Consider the following 23,308-nt stretch of genomic DNA (forward strand, 5'->3'; position numbering starts at 1 on the left):
TTGTATGCGGAGCAGCATTTGAGGGACAACGCTGCTAGACTTAGGCCACACTCTAGAGCTGCCCAGTGGATTCCCACAAATTTGGAGGAGTTAAAAAAGTTTTTGGGTTTGACTTTTTTGATGGAGTTGATAAGGAAGCTGTCACTAGCTTCTTATTGGTCTACTAGTCCCTTGATGGCAACAGCTATATTTCCAGCGACCATGAGTCGTAATCGGTATTTGCTTCTTCTTAGGATGCTGCATTTTGTTGACAATGCATTAGCCTTGCCACGAGATCACCCAGATTCTGACCGTCTTTTTAAGATTAGGCCTGTCCTTGATCATTTTGTAGATCGGTTTTCGGAGGTCTATGTTCCAGGCAAAGAGTTAAGTGTGGACGAGTCTTTGGTCCTCTTCAAGGGTCGTTTGGTTTTTAGGCAGTAAATTCCTAGCAAAAGGGCACGATATGGAATTAAATTGTATATGCTGTCTGAAAGTAGGACAGGATATGTGTATAGTTTCCGTGTGTACACTGGTAGGGATTCCAATATTGACCCCCCTGGTTGTCCTCCCACTTTTGGAGTTATTGAGAAAATTGTGTGGGATCTTGGTAGACGACTGTTCAACAAAGGTCACCATTTGTATGTAGATAACTTCTACACTGGTGTGCAATTGTTCATGGAATTGTTTAGAGTGGACACAGTTGCTTGTGGCACAATCCGTTCTAACCGGAAAGGCTATCCAAGGGAGCTTGTCTGTAAAAAACTTGAGAGAGGACAGTGCTGTGCCTTGCGGAACGAGGAGCTGCTAGCTTTGAAATTTTCAGACAAGAGGGATGTCTACATGCTAAGTACCATCCATGATGAGAGTACTTCCCCTGTGACTGTTTGGGGCCAGGTTGCTGAAGTGCGCAAACCTGTGTGCATTTTAGATTATAATAAGCACATGGGAGGTGTAGATAGAGTTGACCAGAGGTTTGAACCTTATACTGCTATTCGTAAGTCTTACGTTTGGTATAAGAAGTTAGCACTTCACCTCTTCCACTTAGCAACCTTCAATGCTTTTATTGTGTTTAGGGATAGGTCTCCAGAGTCAAAGATTACATTTGTGAAATTTCAGGAGTCAGTGATAGAGAGCCTTATTGTGGTGGAACAGGCCAGAGTTCCTAGAGGAGCAGTGGTGGAGGATGTGGCTAGATTGAAAGATCGCCACTTTGCTGAGCACATTCCTCCCACACCCAAAAAAGACTTTCCAGCTCTGAAATGTAGAGTGTGTTTTCGAAGAGGTATCCGGAGGGAGACTCGAATGTACTGCCCAGATTGTCCTTCAAAGCCTGGGCTGTGTGTGGGTGGTTGTTTTAAGAATTACCACACCCAGAAGAATTTCTGGGAACAACCATGAGTGTAAACTCATGTCTGTTTTGTATTTTCATGTGTTTAGTTTCATGGTTAGCATTTCTGTCATGTTCTTAGTTAGAGCTTTTGTGTTTGTAGTTTTGTAATTCTTTCTACTTAGTTAGGGGTTCCTCTGTTAAAAAAAAAAAAAAAAATGATGCCATTGTGGGTGGAGTGGGGCTTGGCTGAGAGTGTACATATTGACTTGCTGTTGGCTACTGCAACACACTGCCAGCCAAACACCAGTCCACACACTCCCATCAGCTGGTGTGATTGTTGTATCAGGCATGTGGGCATATGTAAGTGATGGGCCCTTGAGTGGCGCTGTCTGTCGATGTGAGTGTTGTAATGTGCTGGGCCCGTGGCTGGCGGTGTGAATGGCCTTGTGTGTGTCATGTATGAAAGTTGTGTGAATGGGCTGTAAAGCCGTTGGTGCCTTGTCGCGGCTTTACAGCTCACGAGCTGTGAGTCATTGGTTCAGTTTTTTGCCTTTCAGTTACTAACAGTGCATTTCATTTTTGTGAAAGCTCTTGTTAGTAAAATTTGATCCACTGAACCATCACTCACCATCGTGCCAAATCCAACCAGTATGTGTGGTAAAAATGACAAAACCTGCTCCGCTGTAATCAGGCGTCGCAGCACACCTGTGACACGCTAGGTGCCTCAGGTGGGACCCCGATGATGAAGCATGCCACCAACTTGGTTGGTGGGTGAGGGGTCTTTTTCACATAACCTAACTGTGTTTCTTTTCAAAATTTTTGTGTTTGGCACATCACGGACGTATGTGGGCACATCAAAACGATATATTACAAAACTACCTGTGTTTGGCGGGGAGAGGGCACCTATGTTTTTGGTCCTGTGTGCGGCCTTCATCTAGGGAAACCTACCAAACCCAGACATTTTATAAAACTAGACACCCCAAGGAGTCCAGGGAGGTGTGGCTTGCGTGGATCCCCCAACATTTTCTTACCCAGACTCCTCTGTAAACCTCAAAATGTGCTTAAAAAAGCATATTTTCCTTACTTTTCTTCGTAGGATCACCACTCCAGCACAAAATTCCTACTCCCCAGTGTTCCCCTCATCCTCCCAAGTAAAATGACACCTCACTTATGTGGGTCCCCAAAGCAGAGTCAGTCTAAAGATGTATAAAAGAATATGTCCTTATAAACTTGCTGTGCTATCCCCTCTATCTCTACAAGTTTTGGGCCTTATTCTGTTGCAGGCACCTGGCCCACCCACACAAGTGAGGTATCATTTTTATCGGGAGACTTGGGGGAACGCTGGGTGGAAGGAAATTTGTGGCTCCACTCAGATTCCAGAACTTTCTGTCACCGAAATGTGTGGAAAATGTGTTTTTTTAGACAGAATTTGAGGTTTGCAAAGGATTCTGGGTAACAGAACTTGGTCCGAGCCACACAAGTCACCCCATCTTGGATTCCCCTAGGTCTCTAGTTTTCAGAAATGCACAGGTTTGGTAGGTTTCCCTAGGTGCCGGCTGAGCTAGAGGCCAAAATCTACAGGTAGGCACTGTTTTCAATGAAAAAATGTGATGTGTCCACGTTGCGTTTTGGGGCATATCCTGTCACGGGCGCTAGGCCTACCCACACAAGTGAGGTATCATTTTTATCGGGAGACGTGGGGGAACGCTGGGTGGAAGGAAATTTGTGGCTCCTCTCAGATTCTAGAACTTTCTGCCACAGAAATGTGAGTAACATGTGTTTTTTTAGCCAAATTTTGAGGTTTGCAAAGGATTCTGGGTAACAGAACCTGGTCCGAGCCACACAAGTCACCGCATCTTGGATTCCCCTAGGTCTCTAGTTTTCAGAAATGCACAGGTTTGGTAGGTTTCCCTAGGTGGCGGCTGAGCTACAAGCCAAAATCTACAGGTAGGCACTTTGCAAAAAACACCTCTGTTTTCCTTCACAAATGTGGATGTGTCCACGTTGCGGTTTGGGGCGTTTTCTGTCGCGGGCGCTAGGCCTACCCACACAAGTGAGGTATCATTTTTATCGGGAGACGTGGGGGAACGCTGGGTGGAAGGAAATTCGTGGCTCCTCTCAGATTCCAGAACTTTCTGCCACAGAAATGTGAGGAACATGTGTTTTTTTAGCCAAATTTTGAGGTTTGCAAAGGATTCTGGGTAACAGAACCTGGTCCGAGCCACACAAGTCACCCCATCTTGAATTCCCCTAGGTCTCTAGTTTTCAGAAATGCACAGGTTTGGTAGGTTTCCCTAGGTGGCGGCTGAGCTACAGGCCAAAATCTACAGGTAGGCACTTTGCAAAAAACACCTCTGTTTTCCTTCACCAATTTGGCTGTGTCCACGTTGCGCTTTGGGGCATTTCCTGTCACGGGCACTAGGCCTACCCACACAAGTGAGGTATCATTTTTATCGGGAGACGTGGGGGAACGCTGGGTGGAAGGAAATTCGTGGCTCCTCTCAGATTCCAGAACTTTCTGCCACAGAAATGTGAGGAACATGTGTTTTTTTAGCCAAATTTTGAGGTTTGCAAAGGATTCTGGGTAACAGAACCTGGTCCGAGCCACACAAGTCACCCCATCTTGGATTCCCCTAGGTCTCTAGTTTTCAGAAATGCACAGGTTTGGTAGGTTTCCTTAGGTGGCGGCTGAGCTACAGGCCAAAATCTACAGGTAGGCACTTTGCAAAAAACACCTCTGTTTTCCTTCACCAATTTATCTGTGTCCATCGTTGCACTTTGGGGCATTTCCTGTCACGGGCGCTAGGCCTACCCACACAAGTGAGGTATCATTTTTATCGGGAGACGTGGGGGAACGCTGGGTAGAAGGAAATTCGTGGCTCCTCTCAGATTCCAGACCTTTCTGCCACAGAAATGTGAGGAACATGTGTTTTTTTAGCCAAATTTTGAGGTTTGCAAAGGATTCTGGGTAACAGAACCTGGTCCGAGCCACACAAGTCACCCCATCTTGGATTCCCCTAGGTCTCTAGTTTTCCGAAATGCACAGGTTTGGTAGGTTTCCCTAGGTGGCGGCTGAGCTACAGGCCAAAATCTACAGGTAGGCACTTTGCAAAAAACACCTCTGTTTTCCTTCACCAATTTGGCTGTGTCCACGTTGCGCTTTGGGGCATTTCCTGTCACGGGCGCTAGGCCTACCCACACAAGTGAGGTATCATTTTTATCGGGAGACATGGGGGAACGCTGGGTGGAAGGAAATTCATGGCTCCTCTCAGATTCCAGAACTTTCTGCCACAGAAATGTGAGGAACATGTGTTTTTTTAGCCAAATTTTGAGGTTTGCAAAGGATTCTGGGTAACAGAACCTGGTCCGAGCCACACAAGTCACCCCATCTTGGATTCCCCTAGGTCTCTAGTTTTCAGAAATGCACAGGTTTGGTAGGTTTCCCTAGGTGGCGGCTGAGCTAGAGGCCAAAATCTACAGGTAGGCACTTTGCTAAAAACAGCTCTGTTTTCTGTGATGTGTCCACGTTGTGTTTTGGGGCATATCCTGTCGCGGGCGCTAGGCCTACCCACACAAGTGAGGTATCATTTTTATCGGGAGACTTGGGGGAACATAGAATAGCAAAACAAGTGTTATTGCCCCTTGTCTTTCTCTACATTTTTTCCTTCCAAATGTAAGACAGTGTGTAAAAAAGACATCTATTTGAGAAATGCCCTGTAATTCACATGCTAGTATGGGCACCCCGGAATTCAGAGATGTGCAAATAACCACTGCTTCTCAACACCTTATCTTGTGCCCATTTTGGAAATACAAAGGTTTTCTTGATAGCTATTTTTTACTCTTTATATTTCAGCAAATGAATTGCTGTATACCCGGCATAGATTGAAAACCCACTGCAGGGTGCAGGTCATTTATTGGCTCTGGGTACCTAGAGTTCTTTATGAACCTATAAGCCCTATATATCCCCGCAACCAGAAGAGTCCAGCAGACGTAACGGTATATTGCTTTCGAAAATCTGACATTGCTGGAAAAAGTTACAGAGTAAAACGTAGAGTAAAATTGATGTTTTTTTCACCTCAATTTCAATATTTTTCTTTTTCAGTTGTTATTTTCTGTAGGAAACCCTTGTAGGATCTACACAAATTACCCCTTGCTGAATTCAGATTTGTGTCTACTTTTCAAAAATGTTGCGGTTTCTGGGATCCAGCGTTGGTTTCATGCCCATTTCTGTCACTGACTGGAAGGAGGCTGAAAGCACAAACAATCGTAAAAATGGGGTATGTCCCAGTAAAATGCCAAAATTGTGTTGAAAAATTGGGTTTTCTGATTCAAGTCTGCCTGTTCCTGAAAGCTGGGAAGCTGGTGATTTTATCACCGCAAACCCTTTGTTGATGCCCTTTTCAGGGAAAAAACCACAAGCCTTCTTCTGCAGCCCATTTTTCAATTTTTTTTTTTAAAAACAACATTTTCACTGTTTTTTGGATAATTTCTTGGTCTCCTTCTGGGGAACCCACAAAGCCTGGGTACCTCTAGAATCCCTAGGATGCTGGAAAAAAAGGATGCAAATTTGGCGTGGGTAGCTTATGTGAACAAAAAGTTATGAGGGCCTAAGCGCAAACTGCTCCAAATAGCCAAAAAAAGGCTCGGCACAGGAGGGGGAAAAGGCCTGGCAGCGAAGGGGTTAATACGTAGGACAAGTTTAGTCTGGAATCGTCCCCGGTCACTTCTCCCCCGTGCTTGGAAAATCCCACTGATAGTAAAACAGATGACGTTAACATTTTTAGACTCAGCACTCCCATAAACACTTTTAGAAGTCATGAGCATTTTAGAGGGTGAATCTTTGATTTTCGTTTACCCCATTTGTAGGTGTTTAAAATAGAAAACATTTATAATCCTTCTGTCTTTCTTGGTTGTAGGTTTCTACCTAGCACCTTCCTTACTTGACTCGAACTTACACAAGTCGGGGCACTTTTTGGTGCAGACTTTTTTTATCACTAAATAAGGCCCAAGCTACGAGGGATACATTTCAAAGTTCTTATAAACACCTTTTACTGACTCACACCAATCAGAATTAGTGCTAGGCTTTGGAAGGCGCTTTGAGGTTCTATTAAATTTAACAGAGATAAGGTCAGATTTCGAGGTGCTAGAAGCTTTATTTTTAGATAATCTCCCCATAACAGATGATTTTGTTGATTTAAATTTATATTTTTGTCTTAAAAATGCTTTCTTCCTAGTTGAGTACTATCCTCCTATCTTATACAACAAGAAAGTAAGGGTGAAACAAAGGCGTTTTGCCCATCCAGAAACTGATCATGATGTGAATAACAATTGGGTAAACCAAGAGCAAGGTTTAGATTTGGGGGTATGACAGAATGTTCTTGAACATTTCCTGCCATCCTCGCCTTTCTACTTTTCAACAGGGCAATCTGTTCGGCTTGCTGCGAGGTAAACAGAACCAGGGCCTATAACAAACTATAGTATGTAGTTTGTATTAAAGAGAGTATGTTAAGCAGCGAAAGTTCAGGTATTCCTCCCTGGTCAGCTGAACTAAGGGCCATTTGTACAAACACATTTTCCCATTGACACAGAATGGGAAAAACCCTTTGCTACATCTGGCCCTAAGTGAGGATCTCTTTTGAGAAAGATTATATAATAGATTTGCTTCATTGAGTGGGCCATTAGTTTTGGCAGTGAGGAATTGCTGGGCTTTGGGAGACTAACAAGCAGTGGAATAGGGAAAACTTGCTTCTCTTAACACCCCCTGCTCTTCCCCTGAAGTAAAGCATCCCAAAAGATAAGCAGAGCCCATCCTAATCCACAAACGTCAGGGATAAATTAGAGTTAGTAATAAAATCAGTTGCTGTTTTTGTTCAATCTGATAATTGTTAAGGGTAGGCGGACGTACAGAATCGGTGGAATTTGGCAACTCTGCATGACTCCTGCAACGCAGAGTTATGGCCAAATTCTGCCAATCGCCCCAATGTGGAATATGTTCCTGCAAGGCTCCAGGCATGCACATGCAAGATTTGGCGTAATCTAGTGCCATTTTCTAATGTGGGCGGTTGCAAACGGTCATGGTCAGAGGGCTACTTCTCAAGTAGACTTGCTGCAGCTCAAGTAGATTTTCTATTTGAATGGCAGTAAAATCAACTCGAATGGCCACATGCTCTTGCGCACCACATGATGCAGTTTGCACTGATATTTCAGTGCTGCTCATGGTACTGGCAGTAAATTGCAGCTTGACATGCGTATTTTCGTCCCATTGCGGAACTCCGTGGAATCTCATGGAGATTTTATGTAACACCGCGGAATTCCACTTAGTGAATGTCAGCAATCTCTCCCCACCCCTAATGATAGTATCAGGCCTGATATCAGAATAGAGGCGAGATATTGTCACTCAGTTACCTAGGGACTGATGCTTCCTCTGAGCAGGAACCCCCAGCCCTTTACGTTCGAAGTTCAGTTGCACTATTCTTCAGAGTACTGGCTGCTTTTAAGTTCCTATTGACAAATTTTTACAGGGATATCAAGAGTGTGGATGCAACAGGAGGTCAAGAGTCTCCCACAAGTTCAGGGTCCTGATTGGCAGTGGTCAAGTTTTAGGCAGCTGAAGTAAAGCCGAGCTTCACTGTTGCTCTGCGATTTGAATGTAAGAATCTTAGAGCCATATTTATACTTTTTGACGCAAAACTGCGCTAATGCAGTTTTGCGTCAAAAAAATTAGCGCCGGCTAACGCCATTCTGAAGCGCCATGCGGGCGCCGTATTTATTCAATGACGTTAGCTGGCGTTAGCCGCTGGCGCTGCCTGGTGTGCGTGAAAAAAAATGACGTACACCAGGCAGCGCCGGCGTAGGGGAATATGGAGCTTGGGCGCCAAAAAATGGGGCAAGTCAGGCTGAGGCAAATTTTTCACCTCAACCCGATTTGCGCCATTTTGTTCGACTCCCAACCCCCATTGAAATGACTCCTGTCTTAGCAAAGACAGGAGTCATGCCCCCTTGCCCAATGACCATGCCCAGGGGACTTATGTCCCCTGGGCATGGTCATTGGGCATAGTGGCATGTAGGGGGGCACAAATCAGGCCCCCCTATGCCACAAAAAAAAATTAAAAAAATACTTACCTGAACTTACCTTAATGTCCCTGGGATGGGTCCCTCCATCCTTGGGTGTCCTCCTGGGGTGGGCAAGGGTGGCAGGGGGTGTCCCTGGGGGCATGGGAGGGCACCTCTGGGCTCCTTCCGAGCCCACAGGTCCCTTAACGCCTGCCTTGTCCAGGCGCTAAAAAACAGCGCAAAAGCTGCTGGACGTCATTTTTTTTGACCCGCCCACTCCCGGGCGTGAGTTTTGCCCGGTAGTGTAAATATGGCGCACATGCCTCGGAGTCAATTTTTTAGACAGGAACGCCTACCTTGCATATCATTAACGCAAAGTAGGTGTCCACGCAAAAAAATTATGCAAACTCCATGGACTTTGGCGCTAGACGCGTCTAACGGCAAAGTATAAATATGGAGTTAGTTTTGCGTCGGAATTGCGTAAAAAAAAACGACGCAATTCCAGCGCAAACAGAGTATAAATATGCCCCTTAGTTGTTTTTCCCAGTGGTCTGCTCAATTTCATCAGTGCTTAAGAGTCACTTAAAAGTTAAATTAATTCTTGAGAATGATAGACTGCTACTGCGAGATTGCCAAAGTCCAACATACACCTTAGAATCCCAAGCACTGCTCTGCTATGTGCACCTTTAACTAAGCAATGCAAATTGGTGGGCAATTTTGAGTTGTCTAGTTGGTTGTTTAGTGAGACATTTTGTGTTCTCAGTTGGGGACGCAATAAGGATTCACTAGTGCTGCCCAGACTATACATACTCAGCCTTGGCTGAGGAGTTGTTCTCACTAACACGCCCCCTTTCTCCATCCAGAAGAAGGACCCCTCCTTTCGTTCTACTTCTCGGGCATCGGGGGGCCCCAAGAGGTGGGTTCTACAGGGCCATGTTCATCACACCTACCTCCACAAATGTATTCCAAGGCTGGATTGTGGATCCTGGCACAAACACAACAGCAACTAAAGCTTCCTTAAAACCGGAAGCAAGGAGCAAAAATCTCCAACAGATTGGAATGTCAGAAGAAAAAAGTGTACCAAAGGCTACGAGGGACAAGTCTCTAATCTGTACAGCAAGCCGGTCTCCTCTGCAGCTCAGCACCCCCTGATGACATCGTCTGCAGAAGAGGAAATCCTTTGAGGGCAGGGCTGTAAGTACGAGGTTACACCAGAGAAGGTTCAGGTCCAGGTGCCTATTGAAGGCTTGCGCAACTCTACGGTCACTTCTGGTGTGACCCTGTGCCTTGCCCCCTGGGGTCTCCTCTCACCCTGGGGGGGGTCACCTCTCCCCCAGTGTTACCTCCATCAGCACTAACGGTGACATGGCACGCAGACCGAGTACTCTTTCGTGGCCATGATAGCAGTGGTGGCAGCATTCCCACTTGTTAGCGTCTACTCCTCCTCACAGCATCTCCACTCCTGGCAGCAGCAGGGGTCTCACTCATCAGTGTCCCTTCAACAGTGCATTAGGAGTTACAACACATGTCTGCTTTCTTGGGGGATAATTCGACTGAGTCCCACTGAGGCCAGTTTACACCAAACCAATTTAGAAAGCTAGAGAAAATGTAAAGGAATAAAATGATACCAGAATTTAAGAGAAGAAGGCAAAGGTGCTACTCATGGTAGCGCTAGACCCTGAGAAAATCCCAAATTTAGGCTAACCTGAAATTTACTTTATTTTGTGGGTTGAAACAGGGGCCAGATTAGTCCCATTAGAGGGTTAACTTCGCAATTCTGGTGCAAAGAGTTCCATTCATGTTGGAGGAGGATGTAAGGTGGATACTTTTGGCATAAATTGCAAGTTGAGCTTTGAGGGTGGTCATAGATGTTGGGCAAACAGCCGGTTGTCGCTTGAGCTTTGGGATGGTTATTCATCCCTATAGTCATTGTTCTTCGAAGTGCAGTTCTTGGGTTGTCATTGTGGGTAGTTTCTGTTGACAAAAAGAGCAGGTCCCATTGGTGCTTCACATTGGGCCATCGTGAAGGGTGGTTGAATCTTGGCACAAAGTGGTTACTGTGCAGTTGCCAGGAGCCAGAATTTCATGATTTTGTTCTTTTTTTCAGTAGGAGCTCCCACTGATTCCAGCCAAGGGTCCACGAACTGGGGCCACCTCTTGGGGATCAGGACTCATTCCAGCAGAAGCCAGCAGCTGAGCTCAGGCAAGTCCAGACATATCCATTGGTGCTGGTCAGCTGGAAAGTTTCAGAGAAGCCTCTAGAAGCTTGTTGTGTCCCTGTGCCTCATACAGCCTCAGATCAAGACAAGCAGGTCCAATCTTAGTTCCTCAGACACCAGGACGATCTGGCGGCACGGTAGTCTCGGCAGCAGGGCAGTCTTTCTTCTACAGGTCCAGGTGTATGCTGATGACAGGTTCTGAAGGTCCCACTTTCATACCTGGTGCTAGCTTTTGTGTGGAAGAATTCACTGATCCGTTCCCAAAACTGGTTTTGCTCAGTTCTTCCCCTTCACCTGGACATGGCTCCAAACTGCGTCAGGTGACCAAAGACAGAACAGGCCCGGTATCAGGTTCTTTTGTGTGTGCTGCCGGCAGAGCCTTTTGAAATGTAATCAGGGCAGGGGAAAGCTCCTCTTCCAACCATCCTGTCAGAAAGATTCTTTCCCCTCAATCCTAGTCTCAATCCTTCTTTTGTCTCACTGTCTGGAAGCAATACGCAAACCCCAACAGCAGAACCATTCCAGGTCATATCACCTATGACATGGGCAGTTGGTTTGGACAAGAAAATGGTAATTTTTGGAAAATCGCATTTTCAAAATTTTAACTTAAAATCTTGCTTCACCATTAAAGATAATTTTAATGTTTGAGTGTAAACAGCATATCCATATCTTCTCTCAATCTGAAGTTCACACTTATTAAATATTATGATTGAACCCAGTATTAGTCTATGGGAGAGCTATCCCTTACATCAATGAAAAATGACATTATGAGTTTCTCACTGTCAGGACAGGTAAAACTTGAACACATGCCCTACTGTTTATATATCATGCACCCCGACCTATGAACACTCAGGGCCACCATTGGCATAAGTAATAACAAGAAAGGTTCAGGCCTGGCAAAGGTTTTTTTTGTCAGGTCAAAAACTGCTCTACAGGTTTTAGTGGCAGGCCTAAAATGTGTTATGAAAGATACTTTAGTGGGCGGTACAATGAGTGCTGCAGCTCGCTAGTATCTTCCAATTTACAGACCCTGGATACATATAGTACTATTTACTAGGGACTTATTAGTAAATTAAATGCACCATTTATGTGTAGGCCAATTCTACCAAGTTTTAGGGAGACAGCACAACCACTTTACCACTGGTTAGCAGGGAAAAAGTGCAGAGAGTCTTTAAAGTGGGCAAAAATGGATTCATCAAAGAAAGACAAAGGAAGGCAAAAATATGGGGTGACCCTACAGAAGGATCAAGGTCCAACAAACAGGCTGCATGTTTTGCAAAAAAATCTTTCTTCATTGAAAAGCAATCACATACATGTTGGACTGCTGACCCTTTAAAAAATGGCTTATTTTAGATTGGCACCTTCAACTTGACTGTAAGTCCCCAGTATATGCTGTTGTAAATCCACCTAGGGCCTGAGTGTCAAATGCCATTTGTGGACTGTGGCATCTCTTGTGCCATCCACTATAGTGGCCCTACAAACATGCCTACAGGCATAACATGTGTAGCCTGACTACTGCAGTGTAAAACGTATAGGGTGACCAGTAAAAAATGACAAAGTCCCTATCTGCTTTGGGACTTCGAAGAGTTTTTAGCAAAAATTGAAAAGCTAAAGAGCATTAGCGAGACCAGCCTACTTCCAGTGTCTTAACTGCGGATCCATGGTGGCAGCAACAGTGTCAAAATTGACCTGAGTAGAGAGTATTTTCAACTCAAAAAGGTGACATAGTCCCTTTTTGAATTAGGACTTGGAGATTTACTTGAATTTGGACTTCCATATTTTCTACAGCACCAATTTACTTGTTGTATCCGACCAAAGTCCCATCAAGGTCGGCCTCAAATTGCTCCTAGGTTAACGTCTACTGTGACCTTTGACTATCATTGGCACTTTGGAATTTTAGGTGCCATTACTACTTAAATCATATCTTTGGTTCTTCCTGTTGAACTTTTGTAATTTAGTTTATTACATTTTATTTGACTTTTCTAATTCAGTTTGGGATTTGTATTGCCTGTTTTATTTTACTTCATTAACGTTTTAATACTTTCCACATTGACTTACATTAACCTTATCTGCTCTGTGCCATAATGGACAGCAGGGTTTCAGCTCAGGCTAATTTAGTAACTTTGAGGGTGAACCTTGACAAGATTTGGGATTATTCCTGAGGTGGGCAGTCGACCAGCACAAATAATAATCCAATTTCTTACACTCTGTATATTGGGTACACAGACAGCAAAAGCCATAACTTCTGTTCAAATTCTCTTACGCACTGCTGAGCTCAAATATGAGATATTAAGTCCTTTATTTTCATTAGTCCTATCTGTAATTTATCTCTTTGCCTAATTGATAACTCTCATATATTTAGCCTTTTTCTTTTATTTAAGATTGTTCTAATGAAAGTGCTCTAATTTTTTTGTCTTACCTGTGGCAGCTCATACTCTGCCACTTGCAATCTCTTTTGTTAACAAAATGTTTTTTAGAAAGGGCTTAGAACCAGCCCATCACACTCATTTCCTTGCTTCTTAATAGTCAGTGCATACCAGTTTCGCTTTCTGTTCATTTGTTTGTCTCTTCAATGGGGTATGGAACAAGTACTGCTTAATAACTTTATTAGTATCCTTTCACTACTCACACGTGAATTGAGCTGCCTTTATTTTACTTTAGTTCTGGCACTCTATAATTGTGCAAGGTTTTGCAGGCTGTCTCCTCACTTTGTGTCGTTGCTGCCCCACCACCCTACCGTTCTCTGTATTGTTATGAGCTTCACTCCCTGGAATTCTGACAACTCCACAATATTCCTGAAGTTTCGCAAATGGGCGGATATCAGCACACCACACTTTTCATAATGAGTTTTTAGTGCAGAGAGCTTGTTTCACTGCTTAAAAATCAGTGTGAATGGTACCACACAGTACACTGGAGGGTGTTTCTGCTCGAGTTGATTTTGCTGCCTCTCAAGTGGATTTTCTACTGCAGCGGCAGCTTTTTCACAGTAAATGGTCACAACAGTCCGCAACTGTTTGTGGTGAGAATATCTTGCCGGATGCCAACCTATGGGCTGAAAATAGTGTTAGGTGATGCCTATTCTTGCCTGTACTTGCCAACTTACTGCTGGTGTTGCAGCCGTTTGTGGCATTTGGCCAGAACTCTAGAAGCGTAACGCAGAGTGGACAAGTTTCCACCATCTCCACCAGTGGAGCAGAATTTATTACCCACTCATAGTTGCTCTCCCCTCCTCTTATTGATTGTTATGCAGTTTGATATACCACAAACTCAGCCAGAGGGCATTAGAGCACTTTCCATGAGCATTAGTTTACATTACCCAAGGTCAGATACATTTTTTCTTAGGCATGGAGGGCTTGAATAATTTGCCAAGACTCACAGAATGTTGAGCAGAACTTCAACCTGATTTTCGAGTTCCAAAGTCACCAGCTCTGGCCCTTAAACCACATCTCCTCCGCATATATTTCCATTAGTGTTGTGATGCTGTGAAGCATGGATAAAAAGCCATTGTCAGGCCAATAGATCACAAAGGCAAGATATTTTCTTTGCCAGTGCTTTTTAGTTTGAGTGCAGTCTTAAAGCTGCTATGACAACCTGTATCATTTCACTTTTCAAACAGGAAGTGCTGACAGTCATCGTGGGACCAATTTGTATGATAGAACCTTCTAAATGATCTACAGAGCTAAATATGAGAAATACCGTATTTATCGGCGTATAACACGCACCGGCGTATAACACGCACCTCATAAACTTAAATTTCGGTATGTACTATGGGTCCTTAACATTATATCGGCGTATAACACGCACACATCATTTGCCCCCTATTTTCAGGGAGAAAAAGTGCGTGTTATACGCCGATAAATACGGTAAATATATATGTAGAAATTGTCATTAGTGCTGTAATATCTGGGGTAATTAGCAGTGCATGGCAAGAGTATGAGTTATATATACATCTATTTTAGCCCTATGGATGTGGCGGTCCCTGAGGCATGGGTGTTGATTATAAGAGGTGGCCCATTCTAATTGTGAGAAAAAATAGAAAACTATTTGAATCACACAATAGAAAACAGGCTATTCCAGTTAAAAGTCATAGATTAGACATGACAAGATCTATCCTTATTTAGATAGTGGGGCATCATATATACTCCAATGTAGATACAGTAATACTGTTCAATATAACCTATTATATGATGTGCCAGTGACAGGGTAGATGATTTTGAAATTCTATGACCACATCAGACACATGCTAAGATATTAATATGATGGATATCCATGACATAGAAGTGTGTTGATGTCTGGCATTATAATATCCTTGTTTGGTCTTTTATTAAAGATTTTGTGACTAGAAGTTTGAAAGGAACCAGGAGAGATGTAGAAATATTCATGGTTATATATGTGTACTTTACACTATTATGTGAGTTTCTTGACATCTCAGAACTACACCATGCATGTGACACTTTGATAGTTGATACATTAAACAGAGAGTTGATGTTTACCTTTGTACTATTATATATAGGCTTGATGCCGGTAATTATGCATATATATGTTTAATGAAATAATCAAATATGTATCAAATATTCTTACATGTAGGTATATTCACGTACATTGTCATAGAATTTTTTTTTTTTTTAAACTTTGGGGTCTTAATATGCACATGTCACTTTATTTAGCACCTAAGACATAAGAAATAGAAAAAGTTAAAATTACAAGATTGGATATGGAATTTTTACATACATGTATGCAATTATTTTTGCACAATAACGATTTTACCATGCTTATGTCTGTGAGGTGCTTATATTTAATTGGAGCAATGGTACAATGCCTCAGTGACATTATGTCGCTTAAAACCCTGCAATTTTACAAATAAGTCACTATTAATATCTCTTTATCTTGATCTAATTAAGAATTGTTGGGCATTATCAGTTATGTGAATCTGGAATTCGTTACTTTCGATGTCAAACGATGGCCGTCGCTTTAGCTAGTACCAATAAGCAATCAACACTGATGAGAGACAAGTATGTGTATTTGTAGAGGTGTCGATCTGGGAAATGTCCAGTAGAAGGCATCAGCCGAAATGCGTAAACATTCTCTGTTTGGATAACAACATGGATTTTGCAACGTAATTCAAATAAACAGACGAGCACTCACTGATTGAGATATTTTTCATATATATATATATCCCACAACATCTAAACCCAGCAGGTCGAGCAGGGTCCGTTCCCTATCAGGATGTCGTTCCAGCGCCTGCTGGGTGCGTGCAATACCGGTGCTGCAACATATACATCCTTGCACTTTTCCCCAGAGCCCCCGATGCTCCTGTAGGGCGTAATCCTTATCGGCCCTGCCACCTACTGCCAACATGTGGGGGTGGTGCACTGCGCCCACAAGATAAGTGTGCTACCTTCTGAAAATGGGGCAGGGCTGTACCCCTGTCCGTCTGCATCACCCACAACGGATGAGGGGGTGCTGCCTGCTTCTGCTATGGTTTGGGAATCAGGACTGGAGGGAGTTCGACCGGCAATGGGATTGGAAGGTCACAGGAGGACCGAAAGGAGAGGTCAGGAAAAAAAAAAAAGTTACAAAAAGTTACAAAAACAAACACACAAAAATAAATGCACATGGGGAAGGCAGCCACTAAAAAAATAAGTAAATATGAGGCTGGATTGGGAAGTGGGTGATCAAATGGGCACGCCCTTGCACACCCCGTGGTGCCGTTCACACTGATTTTTTCAGGGTGGAATGTGCTACCGGTACTAAATTGCAGTGCGGCTAATGCCACATGCATTTTTCACCCTTTTGTGGAACTCAACGGAATCTTGCTGAGTTTTTTGGTAACTCTGTTGAATTCCATGGAGTGAAAATCCACGGGTTTTGACCACCCCAAAAAAACTGACACTGCTGTGGTTCATTCACCCAAAAACATAAAGAGGAAAGGAATGCTTCTATAGTCAAATAGTTTAATCGAATTTAAACATTAAAAGTTTCAATAGGCCAAGATATTCTTAACATTGATTTGACTTAGGATCAACAGAACATTTGATCCACACTTATCCTATGCAGTATTGATGACAGTTAGTTGTGAGTAGAGATTTACTAGGGATGTGCTCGATGGTTGATCATTTCATGCAGTTTAGGGAGATTCTGCTAATATGTTTTGTTGACTTAACACTTTATTGTTTCCCATAAAACAAAAGTGGTGCTACTGATTTTACGGGCTTGTACTGTGTTGTTGTTATCTTGTTATGCTCTTTTGATGTGTGATTTATTTTCCCCAAAAATTAAGCTAAGGGTAATGATGGTAAATTATGAATTTTGCTAATATTAAAAAAGAATCTGAACATATTTTGTTATTACGTATTAGAAACAATTATAACGAGACACTTCATAATACAATTGTGAAGTTTTGCTACATTAAGGTCACGTACATGTATCTAGGTAGCACACTGTCACATTAAGCTCTTTTTGAAACAGCAGTTCAAATTGTGCTTTCATTTAAATTCTTGACTTGTAATGAGATTTTTCCAAACACCCTAATAGTTGAAATTAAAATAATACATTTTACAGAATGCTCTAACAATAAAAGCCTTTATTGCTTCCTATACAAACAGGAGTTTGTGTATATAGGAAGAGTGCATAATACCTGGAATTATAAAGCTTATTATCCCATGAAGGAACGTGGCTATAATAAAATTTCTAAAACAAAATGAAGTTACAGAAATACCGGAATAAAGAGGGTACTAGCTGCAAGTGGCAAAAAGAATCACGGTTCAAGAGCATATTCTAAATTGTAGGATGTAATATGTTGGTTGTGAAAATAACATAAACTGAATTGTTACTTGAGAAAATAGGCCCATATTTTTGGGGCTTTTGGTGAAGGTCAGCACAGCAAGTCATCTTGCTGCCCTGCCCTGTGTCAAAGGAAAAGGGCAGGAATGTGCTGCATTTATGATGTGCAGCACATTCCTGCCATTTCCGACTGCGCTGATACAGTTGTGGCTACCTAGCGTCAATGCTGGCACACTTGCACCATGAAAGATGCTTTTGTGCAGGAAAGGGTCTCTCCTACCCGTGCATTATTTTAGCACGGGCGATAAATATGGTACTAAGGCCATAGAGTCATTTTTTGCACAGGAGCGCCTACTTTGCATCTCATTGACACAAAGTAGGTTTCCACGTAAATGACTTTAACTCCACAAGTTTGGTGCTAGATGGGTCTAGCGCCAAAGTATAAATATGGAGTTAGTTTTGCACCGAAGTTGCATTAAAAAAATGATGCTAATTCATCACAAAACAAGTATAAATATGCCCCATATTTTGGTGTTCTCTGTTTATATTGTTTTGTAGACTATGAAAGTGGAATTGAAAATGAAGTTATTAAGTCACATAAGACTTTCATACTAAGAAGCATATTTGTGAGAGGCTTGAGCCGCTCGAGCTTCACTTTTTTAAATGTTCTGGTGGCACAAGCCTCTCAGTCATATCTTTAAGGCCATACAAAGCCACTTTGCGTGGCCTCATAGATATGGAGTAAGACAAAGCAGCACAAGTCACTGTGTTGCCGTACTCTGTGCTAGAGTAGCATTCCAGGGGCGTTGCAGTGGGTTTTTCCATGCAACACCCATGGATTTTGATGTTGCCCTAATTTACTTAATCACGGAAACCTGGGGCTGCGGCAAAACCTTATGCCTCCCCAGAGCAGGGGTAATGAGGAGAAATATTTTAATTTCTTGTTTTTTCTCTTTGCATGTGTGCTGCAGTCTGCTGCACACATTGAAAGAGGTAAAATGTCTCTTAGGATTGTTTCTGTGCAGGAAGGTCTCCCTTCCTGCACAAAAACAATCCTGCTTGCAACAGAGATTGCGTTGGTGCTAGGCAGCCAATTGTGCACCAGCAAAGGGGGAAAGGAGAGGAATGCATCGTATTTCATAAATACGGTGCATTCCTGCCCTTTCGCACTGGCGTAGGGCAGCACAGCAAAAAGACTTGCGGCGCTGTCTTACGCTAATTGCCCATAAATATGAGTCTACTGTTTTTGATGATAAATGAAGTGATTTTTAGAACTTTAATAAACATGCCCCGTCAAGAGTGTCAGGAACACCAATCTTTCCCGCATAAAACCAAGGGCCTGATTGACAAAGAAACTCATAAATCTACAGCCTACTATGTAACCCCATTTCGGTACTTCCTCAAAATTATGCTTGGATAACCGTGTCAGTACCAGGCTTTCAGGAATACTCCTCGAAATAACATGTGCCATTTTTCTCAGTTACTACTTCCCAGATGTAGAAAAAAGTAGCAACCTGTCTAGTAGCCATAAATCAGAGTTTCCCAATTCTCACGACAAGGCGATTGAATAAAGAATTGCACCCCGCGAACAATAGGCGATGTTCGGTATACACGTTTGGGATGGGAATGATGCACTCAAATTTTATTTTCCCATTTTTTAATGTATTTGAAGTATAGTTTTTGATAAATGTGTAGCATTTTTATTGTGCTCAATTATTGGCATGGTATTCAGTGTTGGTCAATATATTGGATTTAAATCACAACCGTCATTCAAGTTGGTTTCTCGAAATGTTGATACCTACACAAAATATATGAGTATGTTAACACGGCATATGATTTTTACTTCTCTTAGAGCTCATGATCAGTCTGTACTGATCATTTTTGCTTTTGCTTATTCTTTAGCATAGACGCAAAGTGTATGTTTTTTGTGATTGTAGATCGTTAGTTATACCATGTGGCAGAAAAACTAATGTCTGGTCACTGATGCTAATCTATGCTGCAAAGTATATCAGAGTGTTGTTTGACAATGTCTTTTGACATATGATGTGTCTGTAGTCCTTAATACCTGGGAGATGTTTGTACTTTGTTATAGTCGTCTGGATGCTTGTACTATACACATCTGCTTTTGTTCTTCCTTAGGGGTTTCATGAAGATAATCTTCGTGACACTCTTGGAGTGTCTTCCATATCTATTTCAGTGGGGCCTCACAGGCTTGAGATGTGGCTAGCACACGGGTTTTGGATATCATACAGGAATGGCACGATGCAAAGGAACCATGCATCAAGGTTACATGCTGGACTTGCCCGCCCTGCCTGCATAATCAGACACCAGTTACACACCACGGGCCATATTTATACTTTTTGACACAAAACTGCGCCAACGCTGTTTGCGTCAAAAAGTTTAACGCGGCTAACGCCATTTCTTAGCGCCACCCGTGCGTCAAATTTATACTTCGTAAACCTCGGGTCAGAGTCATTTTTTTTTACTCAAACCATTGTGCCACGTCGTAAAGAAAAATGACGTTAACGCGGAGAAAATGACTTTAATCCGGTTTACGACGTCGCAAACTGGATACGCGCCTTTTTTGACGCAATAGGATCCCAGAAGCCATGAGAGACCCCAGGAAGGCTACAACTGACCAGGAACCAGCCACGAGGACCCAGACAAGACCCAGGAGAGGGAGAAGAAGAAAAGGAAGTGTCGGTTCAGTGCAGAGGAGCACAAAATACTGGTGAAAGAGGTGACAGAACACCAGCATCAACTTTTTGTCACCTCTAAATTGCCAATTGGGAGGAGAAAGGCAATTTGGAAACAAATTGTCAATAAGATCAACTGTGTGGCAGAAGTATGGAGAACAGTCCCCGAGTGCAGGAAACGCTGGCATGACTGCAAGCGCAGGACCAAGAAAAAGATGGCAAGAAACTGGAAGGCAGCACTGCAGACTGGAGGTGGGAGCCCAGCACCGCAGGAGGTCCTGGACCACATGGAGGAGATGGTGGCAGCTGTCATCCCTGAGGAGATCATCACAGGGATTCAAGGACAGGACAGCGCAGACTACCAGGATACAACACAGATTCAGGGTAAGTGGCATGGGGGACAAAAATGCCTAATTGTCAACGCAAGCGGGGGGTGACATACCTACTACACAATGCATGTCAGCCATGATAATCAGGTAGTGGAAAGGGCAAAGGGGCATGGGCTGTGCTGGGGAAACCCTGGGCACAGCACAGCACTACACCAACAACCTTTGCATGGGGGTACTCTGCCATGCCAGGCATGTTGGAAAGGCAAAGCCAGTCCAGGAGGGTAGGGTACAACGTAAAACTGGCCTGCTGCCACACAAAAGCTAGTATTGTCACAACATGAACTAGGGCTCAATTTCCAGTCTCAGGCCATATCTGCTAGTGGTTTTTACCATTGACAACAGTTGCCTCTACCACCTGTGCTGTGTGTGCAGATCAAGTAGCCAATGGCAGTTATGTGCCCATGGATCAAACACACCCAGAATAGAGGGTTCAGGATGGCGACGTTATCAACCCCCTGTAATTACTAGCAATGTGCAAATCCTGTCAAATGCTCATGTCTATAGGTGCTATAAACATCAGGTATTGTAATTAACATTATGAGGTACACTGCAGTAATGTCATACTAATGCTGCACGTCAGGGTCTACCCTGTGCCTGTGTTACAATAGCTGCAATGCCACAATGCAACATCTCAAGTGTCATAGTGCTAAGACAACAGCATTGAGGGGGAGGACATATGTGTCTAGCTAGTGAAACACACCTGCACAGTCATAAAAGGAAATGGAACACTGCTAGGACCATCAGTGCAATCCAATGTAGCACACATTCCCCAACATCAACAGTACACACTACCAATACTGACACCTGTATCGTGCCATGCCAATGCTATAAATAGTATATATTAGGTCTCAGCAACATATAGGTGGATGTGAAATATCAGAGACTGGGTCAGTTCCAGATTGTTAAGTGTGGTGCAAGTGACATCAGAACACCCACAGCCAGTGCAAGGCCACACCATGATAATGGAAGTAGACGGAGGGTTGAGTAGTACAATAAGGTGTCAACATACAATTCGGACAGAACCTACACCTAGAGGATGTGATGCAGACAATTCCCCAAACTGCCCACACTACATGTGACATGCAGGTGAGGCATAGGCCTGTGAGAATGCTAATATTAATGACAGGAACAATGAACAGGGACCAAGATCACAATGTTCAACTAATAGGCAGTCAGAAACATCACATTACAAATGCCACAACACAGACACACTAATTGTACAATATCTCATTGCAGAGGATGAAGGCTCTCCTGGGGATATGCCTGTCCTGGACTTCCCTGATGACATGGGTGACAAGCTGACAAACATTAGCCAGCAGACCCTCCAAGATGTCCTTGGAACCCTCCAGGCCCCACCTTGAGTCGCAAGGAGGAGCACAGAAGTAACAGCCATCTCAGAGGACCCAGCCACCACCCCAATAGTACGACCTGCCAGCTCCAACCCAGCTGAGGACTCTGAGGACACTGGTGCCACCTTTGAGAGGACTGTAGTTGGAGTACAGTGGGAGCTGGCCAAGGAGGTGCAGGTGGGGATGCAAAATATGGCAGCCAGCCTTGAGGGGATGCGTTCATGCATGCTGTCATCTGCAGAACAGGCAGCAGCCATGCAAGCGCTAACATCCATCCTGCAAAGACTACAACAAAGTGTAAGGGAAATCACGACTGTAGTAAGGGAGTTGCCACAACACCTGGCACCCCAAACGTTTCACTGCGTGCACAAATGCAATCATGACCCCCCCAGGGCCGACCTGGCTGCCTACCACAGTGATGTAGCTGCTATACTTAAAAACCAGCAGCTCCTCCTTGTTGCGGTTATGCCCTTAATAGCCCCACAGTTGGCAGCTACCAGGATTTCGACTCCACGTCTTTAAACACTGAAGTGTGTGTTGCCCCTTCAAACACACCATCACCAAGGGCAGAGGAGACGACACACACATCAGAAGATGAAGATGTGGAACAGATCACCTTCACACGTAAGAGTACCCAATAGCACAAGTCCATGCCACATGGGCACTGATATCCTAGGTCCTGTGCTTGTAAACATGCCAGTCTTGCAACAGCTGCTCACATGCACTGTTCTCCAGCACACTGTTTACATTGACACTATGCTATGTGATTGTCTCTCACTACCTCATTGGCAACTCATGTTCCTCTGCACTGTATGACACTTCACCCCAGCATGTCCAATAACATGTCCCATTGCACTTGTGTAGCATCACAATAGAAGGCGTCACACTAATGGATTCACAATCCTGGACTATGTAATTATTGCACTACAGCACTTTAAAATAAATAGCACTTACACAACCACTTTGTCTCTGTGAAATGTGACACATCAACTGTGTAGGAGATTAGTGATGTATGTCACATGTCAATGGCCATAGAATGTCAATACAACTGCGTTGAAAGACTGTGGGCTGATAACTATGCACTGGGGTCTGGATTGTATCATCATCTGCTTTCCTGAGTCTTATTTCTGAAGTAAATAGAAAACTAACAGTATAATGCTGTGTTGGACTGAAAAAATCCACTTCAAGGTATGTATAAGCTGAAAATCAATGTGTCCAAAATTCCCTTCAAAACAATCTTTATGTATGTGACATTTGACTATAAACTTTCATCACACACACATACCATACACCAGGAATGGATGTGTACGAGTGTATGGACAATTATGTAACCTGGGAGTACAATGTAAGAAATGATAGGTGTGATTTATGTATACAATACTACATAAGATTACAACATCACTCAGCTTATCCGGGTTCACATGAACATCAGGCTGCAGGCAGATGTACCACAGAGCCCAAGATTCCAAATCACGTCTCAAACAATGACAGATTTAAAACACACATC

This window comes from Pleurodeles waltl, chromosome 1_2 (assembly GCF_031143425.1).
Source record: "Pleurodeles waltl isolate 20211129_DDA chromosome 1_2, aPleWal1.hap1.20221129, whole genome shotgun sequence".
In the NCBI taxonomy this organism is placed as follows: Eukaryota; Metazoa; Chordata; class Amphibia; order Caudata; family Salamandridae; genus Pleurodeles; species Pleurodeles waltl.